The 12,052-nt window shown below is 44.6% G+C and overlaps 1 long non-coding RNA gene across 1 annotated transcript in view; it reads left to right on the top strand.

Annotated features, from left to right (window-relative positions):
• The window catches only part of LOC308065910, a 60,136-nt gene extending 51,542 nt beyond the window's left edge, over positions 1-8,594 (top strand). Inside the window, exon 2 of the long non-coding RNA XR_013928971.1 lies at positions 185-8,594. This is a non-coding gene — a long non-coding RNA (uncharacterized lncRNA). The remainder of the gene's footprint in view (positions 1-184) is intronic.
• The last annotated feature ends 3,458 nt before the right edge of the window (positions 8,595-12,052 follow it).

Here is a 12,052-nt window from a genome sequence, read left to right as displayed (position 1 = left end):
GTGGGCTGGCTTCAGGGGTGGTGGGTTGGCCGATGAAGATAAGATGGAGCTGTGGCTGGTTCTATTAAAAGCCTCTGAGAGCCAATGAAGAAAGAGCAGCTGAGGAAGAAGCAGAGGGAGAAAGAAGCAAGAGAAGAGAGAGAACACATGCCCTGGATGAGGAGAGACAAGGAGAAGGCAGTAGAGGGACTGTATAAAGAGTATGTTGGTATGAGATGGTTAAAGACCTTGTTGCAGCTGGCTAGTTTGGAGAGCGCTGTGACATCCCACTGGAGGTCTAAGCCCAGCTATGAATGCAGGGGAAAAGCAGGAAAGATTTCTTGACACCCAAAAAGAAATACCTGAGTGCCCTGGTGTCCGGTGAGTTGTGGTCAGCAGTGCAGAGCATTGGGACATGCTGTAAGGGATCAGGAGTGGGGGAAAGAGGGCAGAGAGACATTTATTGATGGGCATGTGTGTGTGTGTGCCTCTCCGTTGCGAGGCCACTGCCTGTCTCTCTCCCTCCCTCTGATCGTGCAACATTCAATCCCCTTCCTTCCCCCTTGTGCCTGTGGGGATGTCAGGCTCCAACTGCAGCAGGGTGATCACACGGTCCTCCAGCCCCGAGGCCTGCTGAGCACTCGCTCAGTAGCATATGAAAGGGAGACAAAAACTGAGGGGATGGGGGAAAAGCCCAAACTTTGACAGCATCCTTCATTTGAAGGGCACGGGATCGCCTTCTGCATTGAGACTCCTGGAGCATCTCTCCTCCATGGCCTCGTGCCCGGTGCATCGCATGGGCTGCTTCCCTGGCTTTACTGCAGCTGGGCGCAGACCATGGGCGTGCAGCGTTGCCCTGGATGGCTCTGCTGGCACCACTGGAATTGTTCAGGACTTTTCTCCGGCTGCCTGAGACTGGTGGCAGCAGTGGTATGAAAGGAGATAGCTCTCAACTAACTTGCTCCACGTGTTCATGGAGAAAGGCAGGCATACATTTCCCTTGAGGCTGCCAACGTGGATGTTTTATCCTCCCAGTTTAAGCACAGCAAGGGCAGAGACTTTAGTTTTGCAACAGGACAAACCTGTTGAAGCTGGACTGATGCTTTTGCCTGGGGTTGCTGACGTGAAGTGCAAGTGCTGTATTTTCATTGCTTTCCTTTCGGCATACTCATTCGCATTATTACAATGAGGCTTAAAAATCCTTTCACAAAGCTATTTTTGACTCCATGTGTCTGTGTGCAGGCACGTGTAGACACACAAACCTAAAGCTAGGGTTGCTCATAGTCTCCCCTTTCCTCCTCCCCATGGCATCTGTTTTCCCTCTTACTAAGGCAGGAAGATATTAATTTTTTGCTCTGCTAGTCAGAAGATTAGAAGTATTAAGATGTATGCAGCATAACAGTGTTTATTTAGTTTGGGGTTTTTTATCTGAAGGCCAAAGAGAACTTAATTTAATTGGTGGGAAGATAAAATAGGGCTGCATTTACAAACAGGTTATCTTTCTACTGTCAACTCATCTCGCCTGCTCTGTCAGTCGGTTGAATTTAATTGTTCCAAGCCTCCTAGTTTTATAAAGCTCTTCTCTCATTCCCGATTACCCTGCCTCTGCATAATATATTTTCTTCGCAGGTGACCGCGGGTATGTAGGAAAGCCTTGAAGGAGTGCATGATTAAAAAAAGACGTGTTAAGCAAAGCTAGAAAAGCCCAGGGCCAAACACTGGCACATACTATACTAATATATTACTTAGAAGGTATAGCAGACTCTTCATGCACAGCTATCATGTCATGAAACTGGTTATTTTTCTAAGAGTTGCATACTACTTTAAATGATTGAGGGGAGAGGTGATAGGGTTTAAGGCTGCCGATTTTTGAACCTAATGAGATGAGATGGACCACAATGGTCCGTTCTGGCCCTAACTCTGTGATGCTGTGGATAGAGAAGTGTAGGCAAGATGCAAGCAGTTAGTTCTCCAGAAAAAAACAAACAAACAAACAAAAAACCCAAACTAAACACTCTGCCATGACTAAGTGACAGAAATGCTAAAAACTCTTTTTAGTCTAAATTCCCTTGAGTATTTGATGCAGCCTGCAAAGTGGATTGAATTCTGTCTCCACTGTCTGTAGCAGAGTCGTGGCAGTTCAGAGCTGAACGTGTGCAGTTTCATGGGTAGCTTTTGCAGCCTGGCCTGACCTCTGTGTTGCAGCGACTACAAGCTAGCAGTATGTGAGCTGGCAAATGCATATCTAATTCAGGTACAGCTGTAGGAGTTACAGCCATATCTCAATTAAAATTAGATTAGCCTACCCTACATTAGGTAGGCTTCAGCCAACTCACATATGCTCCAGATAGCTATTTCCCCAGTCTCTCTTTAAGCCAGTGCCACCACCATTATCAGGTCTGTCAGCACTTTTCAAAGATTTTTTTCTACATTTTTAATGTTTGTATTCACACCATCCAAGGGGAGACGCAGCCTGGGTTGGCAAATGACGTCTTCAGATGAAATAATTAATCAAGGGACCTTTTTAAGGCCTGGGTGAGCTCATACGTACTGTTAAACCAAAGTGATACTTTGAACTGTATTTTACATGTGCTACACTCACAACACAGGGCCAAATAGCAGCACACTGGGACTTTGTATCTGCTCTCCTCCCTGTACCTGCATTTTAAAATAGTCATATCAGTCTGCTTCTCAAATCTTGTTTGGGGCACTGGAATACATGTATGATAACACAAGCAAAAGACGAGTCTAATGTTGGAGGCTGATTTCACCACTCTGTGCTCCCCATCGGTACTGTCCTCATACTCAAAGCCTGACGCTCGAGCAGCTTTCATGCTCCTTCCCTTCTTCTATTGCTCCATCGCTACCACAAAGACAACAGATGTTCACAAACAGGGTCTTACCTCACAGTGAAGAGTGAAGGCAATATTCAACACTTTAATGGGGTTGGTGGTTGAGAGGCGTGAAAGCTGAAAAAATCCAATGTGTTAGTGAATGTCAGATGTGATAGATAGAGCCTGAACTAGTCAAAGCAATTCTTAAGAGTTCAGCAATACTCTGCTTATGAGTATGCAGTATCTTGATCTCCGTCTCTCAGACTGAAATGAAGATGTATGCTGTATGCCTTTTTGATCCACTTGACTCACCTTACCTGGGATTATTTACTACAAGGAATGTACCTGGAATCTGCTGTGACAGTTGAATTCCTCTCAGTCTTCCTGTTCTCTTTCTGCTTCTCTTCCTAATTTGAGTTAGCCTAAATGAGGTCAGAGGAGCTCGGCATAGATTCCCCTGGTGATTCAGCCATGTCACAAGCACAACACAGGGACCAGTGAGTCAGCAGCAGATAAGAAGGAACAATTCACCCGCCCTTTTTCTTACCACCCCTGTCTCCCAACCCTCCTTTCCCCATGAAGAAGCTACAGCTCTCTCAAGAAATCTGTTAAGTGGAAGAGTTGTTCTCCCCATTGTCCAAAAAACAAACAAACAAACAAACAAGATTAAATCCAGCTCAGGGCTAAATAGGGGGGAAAGGAGTAAGCATAGAAGTAAATACATCCCTTCCAAAACAGTTACTTTTCTCATGCAACTTCACATTTGCTGTAACGAAGTTGCAGTGTAGTACTAAAAGAGAAACATGGATTAATTTCCATCCTGGAGATGGAAAAGACTTCAGAACGTCATGCTACAGAAGTACAGAAGCCACTCCTCTCCCACTGCAGGCACCATGAAAGATAAACATCTTTCTCAGCTGATCAAACACCATCCCAAGTGCAGTTAGAGCATTTGCCTCCACTGCAGCAAAGAGAAGTCAAGCCCTGATCATAACATGGTGGGGGCAGAAGGAGGGAGAAGTCTCAAGCTGTCTAACACAAGAAGTCTCAAGCACAGCCTCAAGCTGTGGGAGTGGTCGCCCATCGCTAACAGGGAGCACAGGCACTCCTCATGCCTCCTTCCACCTTTGCAAATGTATGTCGCATCCATACCAGTTGTCTAGGCTGCTCTAGAGCCCCGTTCCTCTGGTGGTGAGTCATCTCCTCTTATTTTCTGGCTATTTTTATTCATGGCCAGTTCATTCTCATTTGCTGTTGTGCCAACATTGTCTTTTAGCTTAAATAGCTCTTCTCCCGCCTTGATGTATATCCCCTTAACATGTTTATAGAGAATAAACATATCCCTTCTCAGCCTTTGTTTTGTTAGACAAGTGGAGCACTTTTGTAGTCTCCTCACATATGACAGGCTCTCCATTTGCCTGGACACCCCCACAGCCTTCTTCATCACCCATTCCTGCTGGAGCCCAGCTAGCCACGTGACTGACTGGTACTGAAGACTATGTTCCAGATAACGCCTCAGCAAAGCCTTGTACAATGACATTAAAATTTCCCTGTCTGTCTCAGAAATCCTTCTCATCCTAAAATTGTATTTGCTTGTTTCTCACCTGCATCCCAGAGGTGGCTCACGGTCGTACTAGCTGATCACAGGATGTCTAATATCTTGGTCCTTTCCCCCCCCTTCTGTCATTTCCAATTTATGAATTTATTTATTCTGGCACATAGCAGAAATTCTCATGTTAATCCCAGGAATGTAACCTTTCACTCTGTGCTATCTAATTTCATCTTGTTTCTATTATCCTCAAGGTCACCCAATGCTTCCTTCATGATATCTCTTTTGTCTTGAAAGTCCCTCAGTTTTGTTTCATCAGCTAATTTCATCAGCACACTCCTTCTTTGCAATTTTATTCCTAATCCCTGTCTTCTCCAGCCCTCAGTAGTAATTTCCCATGTGGTATCACCTTCCTGAAGTCCAAAATAAATGAGATGTGACACAGGTTTTTTTTTTTTCTCTCTAGAAAGTTCATTCTCCTCCCCAAGGAAAGTACCTGGTTAGTTTGCAATGGCTCTGCTTCGGGAAACCTGGACTGCATTCAGCCCGCTTTCATCCCCGCCTGTAATTATTTTTACTTTCACTAATTCCTTTGGTTCTTTTAAAAATGGGCCTATACAGATATAGACACCTTCACACTGTTAAAAAAAAGAAAAATTTAGAAGCACCAAATAACTGTAAGCAGATGAAAAAAAAGAGCTTCAAGCTGAATCAGGGTATTTTTCTCTTTATTTTGGGTTTGGGTTTTTTTGTGTTATTGTTTCACCCCTACTTCCCACCCCCTCAAACCTGAGAAATTCTTATTGTGATTCAACCCGAATGAATAATTTCCCATTCCTCTCTAAATTATGCTACACATTGTTAGTCTGACACCACTGTAAAACCTTCAGGAGTTTCACAAAGGGGCCCAAAGCAGATACACATTGCTCATCCAAAGGGATGCTGGAGAGGGCCAGGTCCGAGGGGTGGGCAGTGACGGTTAGGAAAGGGCGGAGGGGGGTGGGTTATCTGCATACAGCAGGTATTTCCATCTCCTTTGAAACAGCGGGAATCCACATGCTTCATATGAGCCAGGAACGTGTTCGCACAAATAATGACTTGCATTAATAATGTTGTCAACCCCCAAGTGCTGGTGGCCTCTTTCCAGGTGCTGGTGGCTGAATTCAAAAGGGATGATTCACATAAGGCCTGGAAAATAAAAATAAAAATCAAGAGGCTTATCGGAAGCTTTACCAACCCTTTTCAACAACCTCATTAAGCTAGCCAAAGGAAAATGTTTATAATTGTAGCTGCCCCTGGAGACACGTAAAATCAGCTGGACAACACAGAGGTGAACAGGCAACAAAAACCAAGTGTCCGTGGCCAGGTAGGGAGCAACAGAATGAAACAGCTTAGCCCTAAATCTAGTGCTCCCATACATTAATTAAACAAACAAGCCCTAAATTCCAAGCAAGATCCAGTGTGCATCACCCACTGGTGAACACCTACTTCATGTGTGAGGCTACATTCTCCTGGGCAATGAGGACTGCAAGGCAAACCTGCAGAGTAACGCCTGCACTCCTGTGTGTCCTACCAGCACAACCTCTCACTGTGCTGCCATCCCAAATATCCTAAGGCACTCCCCACCAGAAGAGGTGACTGATGAAAAATGATCCTGTTCATCTGCAAACAGCATCTATTTCTGCTGAATCTTATCCTGATTTTCTTTGGATTATTCTATCTGCTGTCTGTAAGTCTCTCCTAGTAACCATTGAGCCAACTGGCCATATTCAACCCAGTCTGGCTGAGGAGCACAAGTTTCAAAGATATTGAGCTCTGAACTATTTTGTGCAAAAAGACAGACAGGTAAAGAAGGGTCTTTTAATGTCTTTATGGACAGAACAGCTGTGGTGTGTGCTTGCCACTTAGCAAACACTGGAAGACCTACACAGGGGCTCAGTCTTGAGACACAAATCTGCAGGAGACTAAGCTTCTTCATTTCACAGAACTAAGGTTTACATTAGACATTCAGGTCTCATCTGCCCTGGAAAGCTGAAGAAGTGGATGAATTACATTTTTATATGAGACAATAAAGCAAAATTCAAATGACAGCAATAAAGAATGAATTTTTGGGCAGGGGTGAGACTCTGAATGAACCCCAAGTCATTACTTCTGCCCTTTTATACCCATCTATAGGTTTGGCTCTGTGTTGAATGCTATAGGACAGGGAGGACAGGAGCTACATGACAGACATTAAATTTTTTTCACAAGCCCTCATATAAAAGATGCATTGGTTTGCCCCAGATTTTGCTGTCGAGATATTGGATGGGAAAGTGCTGAGGAAGTTTCCATAAGTTTGGTCTCCAGACTACAGCCTTCATGACACAGACATTTCTCTTGACCTGAAGTAAAGCCAGTTCTTACCCCCCAGCTTCAGCCTGTTTCTGTCCTCCACATAGCCAGGAGGTCCTTGAGAGACCCTACTGCTGAAAGAAAGAAATGTCCCTGTATCCATGCTGTGAGCTATATGGCTAACTCCTGGAGTCAAATGAAAACATATGGACCTTGATTTACCTAAACACTACCCTGCTAGTTCTTCTCAGCTTCATACAAACATCTTAGTTTCTTGACCCGCCCTTTTTCCTAAACAAGTACGACAAAATCACATTTAATTTCAGGTGCTAGTTAACATCGTCTTGGTGACAGGGAAACCTTTCTTAAAGAATTCACATCTGTATCCTGCAATGCTTACGATAAACATCCTCAAGATTCTTCTCTCCTAAAATGGAGCAATACTAGCCAGAACACCTGACATTTCTGAATATTTGCTCACAGTAGTGCATACATGGCTTTAATGCTGGAAAAAACAGAACAGCCCCTTAAGGCAGGCTCATTTCTATTTGCATTCAAGTAATAGTCCAGTTTGACTAAGCTACACAGCTTTCCAGCACTTTTACGTTAGTGTGACTGCATCCATACTAAGGGTGGCTGATAAAACAGCATAAAATCACTTTTCTAAATGAACAATTAGAAATGGACACAAAATTTGCATAGAGATAGCAAGCTAGGGAGAGATGAAATCCTTCTCCCCTTTGGGTTATCTTTGTATAGCAAGAAAATGGAAATTGGTGCTAATGCTTATATAATTCTATAGGCACATGAAGTGGTATAAAAGTATTACGGAAAAGTTAGATATTAGTGTTAATATTAAGGCACATAAATAAAAAAATAGTGTTCCAGTTTCAGGTGTAGTGTAAAGCAATGGGGCCATCACGAGAGCCAAAGTAGAGAGACACGCATCAGAGTGAAGTTGGATTCTGTCTCTACCCTGACAATTTCCTTCCTTATTCAAAGCAATTGTTTCTGCCTCTCATTTGCATAAGCACTTTGCTCATTAACATGCTGTAAGAGGAAAAATGAGCTGGGGGTGGGGAGAAGGAATGGGCTACTGATAGAACAAAAAAACCCGTTTTAAACCAGGGAGTAGGAAGGTCACATCAACCTCAGGACGATAAGAGCTGAGGTCACTGAAGGCCACGGCACCTCGCTGTCAAAATCACTCAGAAAAAGGAGATGGAGCTGATGCTCATTCCTTACTCTTCTATGTACACGACTATCTCCCCTCTCCAGTTCTCCTTCCTTCTTCTGCTCCCTCCCACCACTTTCTCTCCATGCTGCTGCCTCTTTTCAGCCAGAGCTCTCTGGGCCAATTCTGCGCTCAAACCAGCTGGTTTCCATATGCTGAGTCCATTTTCATCTCCCCCAGCAGAAAAAGCACCAGCCTTCCAGGTTTATTGGTAACTGCCCTTGAGAGAAAAACCCACAGCTGGTGTAGAGTGGAGCTGAGAACGCACCCCCAAAACAGCCACGGGAGGGGGACAGAAGAGGCAGTTTGGTCTGGAACAGCCGCTGTACCATGGCATGTGTTAAGATTTGTACTGGATTTCTGACAGCCGTGGTGAGCGTGCCCAAGGGGGTGGAAGACAACAGAAGCTTCTGCCTGATGCTGCAGGCAGGACACATGGACAGCTCACGCTCTCCGCCAGTGGATATTGGCTCGTGCCACTGGCTTGAGACAACATCTGGCTTCCTCGCTCTTGCTCCTTCCCACTGGCTCTCTCTGATTACAAGGACAGTTTGCTGCTAACGTGGCTTCAGCCCAGGAAATAACTCCATTTTCAGGGCTGGCCAGACTCAGGCTGAACAGCAAGGAAGCAATAGAAGGAAGAAAAAAAAAAGAAAAGAAAAAAGAATAGGAATAAACAGAGAAGTGGGATGAAGCGGTACGTAGTCATGTAGGTACACGTAGGTACAAAGCCATGGATAATGAAGCTGAAAGGGATGTCACAAGATCATAGTCCTTTCCGATGCCCTAACTGTTCTAATCATACTTGTCTAACTATGTTAAGAGAACACCAGTGGTGGAGACCGCTCCCTCCCTCCAGGGAGTCTCTGCTGTTGGAGAATCTATCCCAGTGAATCTTTGTAACAAAAATTTGCTATTTTTTGTCCTTGTCAATGGGACAAGGAGAGGACCGTTGCCTTTGGTTGTGCAGCAGCTTTCAGATTGTGGAGGCTATTTTCACCAGCGTTTGTTGGCACGCATTAAAGGAGCAGGATTGCCAGCTGTAGCATAGACAGGACTCAATCACAGCTGGTCATGTAAGTGCAACTGACAGCAATTATTTGATACAGGAGCACACGTTCATGTATTGTTTATATTAGACTATGGAAAAAGTAAGTACCGTGTGTTAACTAGCACATAGCAAGAAACAACTCCTAACCACCTTGCATGCTTTTGCGGTGTGAATGATGCAAATGGAGGAAGTACTGATGAAGAGCTGAAACAGGGAGCCTAAAATGCCTGTGCTCTCTCTCCTCTGCCTTTCCTACACCTCCTGGGTCCATTATTCTGCTGCTGGAACTCATCAGGTAACACAGGTCAGGTGAAGGCTCTTGAGCTGACATCTCAGCAGTCTTCCAGTAGTCAGAACAGAAATGAAAAAAGATCCCCCTCCTACCACCATCAGCGTCCACAGAAGCAGCATCTCCTAGAACCCAGCAGAAGTGTCCAACACAGGGTGACTTCCAAGCTGTACCAATAAAGGCTTCCTGTCGCACTCAGAAACATACCGTTTCAATTTCTGAGTTTGGAAAGAATCAAAGGAACGTGGCTCCCACCTTCATGAGTGATACTATTAGACCAAACACAGCAGTGATGGTTCCCACCTCTATGAACGTTACATGCTTCAGCAAAACATAATTGGTTCACTGGTCATTATGATCTATACACTTTCCCAACCTTGCAGCTTAGAGCCCAGCCTGCACAGAAATGGTGATTTGGCCTTTGGCTAATTAACATCGCTAGCCCACACCAGGTATGAAAAGATGGAAAAATCCCCACCCACAGTAGCTGGTTTAACTACACTCCCTTACAGGTGTGATTTCTTCATTATTGCATCATTGAAGGCGTAATAACAGCACATACAGACACATCCACATGAGCTTTCAACAAACAACGAAGCTGGTGCAACATGGAGCTGACTGGGAGCCAAGCAGCCCCACAAATACCCAGGTGTTTAGATGGCAGCGCTGAAAGCTATGCTGTACCATGGCTGCTGGCACCAAAACCAGTTTGGTAGAAAGCAGAGCTAACCATGCAGGTGTCAGATGTCTGCGGAGGCACAGCAACCTCCAACTTTCAGGTAGACCAGTGCATGTTCTCATGGCCTTGGGAACTGATGCCCACGTCACTTAATTCAGCAAAGCTCCACTGCACTCAAACAAGTTACATTATTTGCAGCCCAAACCCAGCCTGTGCTGGAGAAACAAAGCCAAATACGTATTGAAAAGCATGTAGGAAGAGTATCATCCTACAGTAGAGAATGACTTCATTTCTACAGGCCACGTTATTATGCAAATAATCATCTTTGTTGTCATAAAACTTGACAAATTGGGACATAAAATTTAGGAGGTGATGAGCTTAGCATGTTACTCTCTCCAAGTGCAGGTGTAGCTCGTGAGTCTGTGGTTTGTCAGGGCCGTGGGAACTGTGCTCCTCATGCCTCCACAACAGATTCCCAGTACTGCCCTGCAGCTTTGCTGCTTAGGCACTGTCTCTTTTTGTTTTGCGAAGGGTCAGCAGTACGCTATGCTCACAACAGCAGCCTTCAGGCAGCCCAACACCGTGGTGCTGCTGACGCTTCAGTGCAGAGTGCTTTAAAGCCAAGAAAGTACTTTTATGGGGTGTTAATAGTCCCACGAAGTTGACTTCCCCAGTGACCCAGGCAAGGTGTAGCAAATGAACTGAGTTGTTTTACTAGACACCACCAATTGTGATAGAGACAGTGACTAAATCTTCAGAAGTGTTCGATTGGAGAGAAATCTTATTTGGCATGTAGTCAATAGCCCAGTGAAAGAATAGAGTGCTGTCCAGCAACATCCCCAGAGGTGTCTGGCACATGTAACAGAGGCTGGGGATAATAAAAAAATCCCCAACTTGGATTTTCAGAATGCTAATCAAGTTTACATTTCATTGGAGAAAAACAATACATTCTGGTTTTGTCTGTTTCCCAAGGCTCTTGAGACACCCAGGATCTGTCAACTAGCCACAACAAATAAATTGAGAAGTGTGATGCTGTAGAGGAATGATCTTATCCTGTGTTGGGCAGAAAAGCCACCATAAAAGGGATTAGACAAACTCTTCAAGTGGAGCTAAACAATATGGAGTATCCGTTCAGCGGGCTGAACAATGTCTGATGCAGGTAGCCCATAAATTGTCGACCCCTGGAGGCTAGAAGCAAATCCCAAAGAAATAATTTCTCTATACTGCCTTGTTTTTCATATGCTTCCTGGAAAAGCCTGGTACTGGCTACTGGCTTATTTATCTGGGGTTGTTTGGTTTGTTGGGTTTTTTTTTTTCTGTTTAAAGATATTTTATTTTAAGATGTCATGTTTCAAATTGTTCTATTTCAGTTCCTTAGTTGTACCTAAAGGAATGATCATCGTTGCTCCTTGAAAAGAAGTTTCCTCAACAATCTCTCTTTTATTGATAGATTAGTTTTGGCTCAAAAATAATGGCATCATTCTCTTTCATGGCTTCCTCAAATACCTGGATCAAGTCACAACAATGTACCCAGTGACATTCCCAGGGGATAACAGCTTTAAAGTTTGTAGAGTTGGTACCGGCTTCCAAAGAGCATTGTACACGTACAGACACATGCTTCCCTAAGCCCCATTTTTCATTTCCCCTTGTGTCCATTTCATTCTCAGCTTTGAGGATGGCTGTAGCCGAGGTGCAATGAAGACTTGCTCCAGATCTCTGATGCCTTCCCACTGCAGCCTCGAGGAGAAGGCAGCCAGGTTGCCTACAAGAGCAGGGAGCGGATTTCACAGCGAAACATTCCCAGCAGAGCTTATAGGCAGGGCCACGTGGGCGTTTCACTAATAAATAGACTAGCAATGCTACAGTCCTTCAAGCTATAAAAACAATCATCACGAAAGCTTGGACAGAAAGAGGGGTCCATCTACCAGCCACAACAGGGCACAGGAGGTGTAAAGAAAGGGATGGAGCAGCTGGAGAGTGTGGCCAGAGGGAGGGCAGGCAGTGAAATAACTTATGAAGGCAAGATGGCTTTGCCCTGTCCCTGAATATGGTGTGCCATCCTCTAAGTCTAAGGGTTAAAAATACAGGCACGGCTACAATCGGGAA

This window comes from Falco punctatus (genome assembly GCF_963210335.1).
Source record: "Falco punctatus genome assembly, chromosome: 6".
Taxonomy (NCBI): Eukaryota; Metazoa; Chordata; class Aves; order Falconiformes; family Falconidae; genus Falco; species Falco punctatus.
This window is presented reverse-complemented; position numbering and strand designations above follow the sequence as displayed.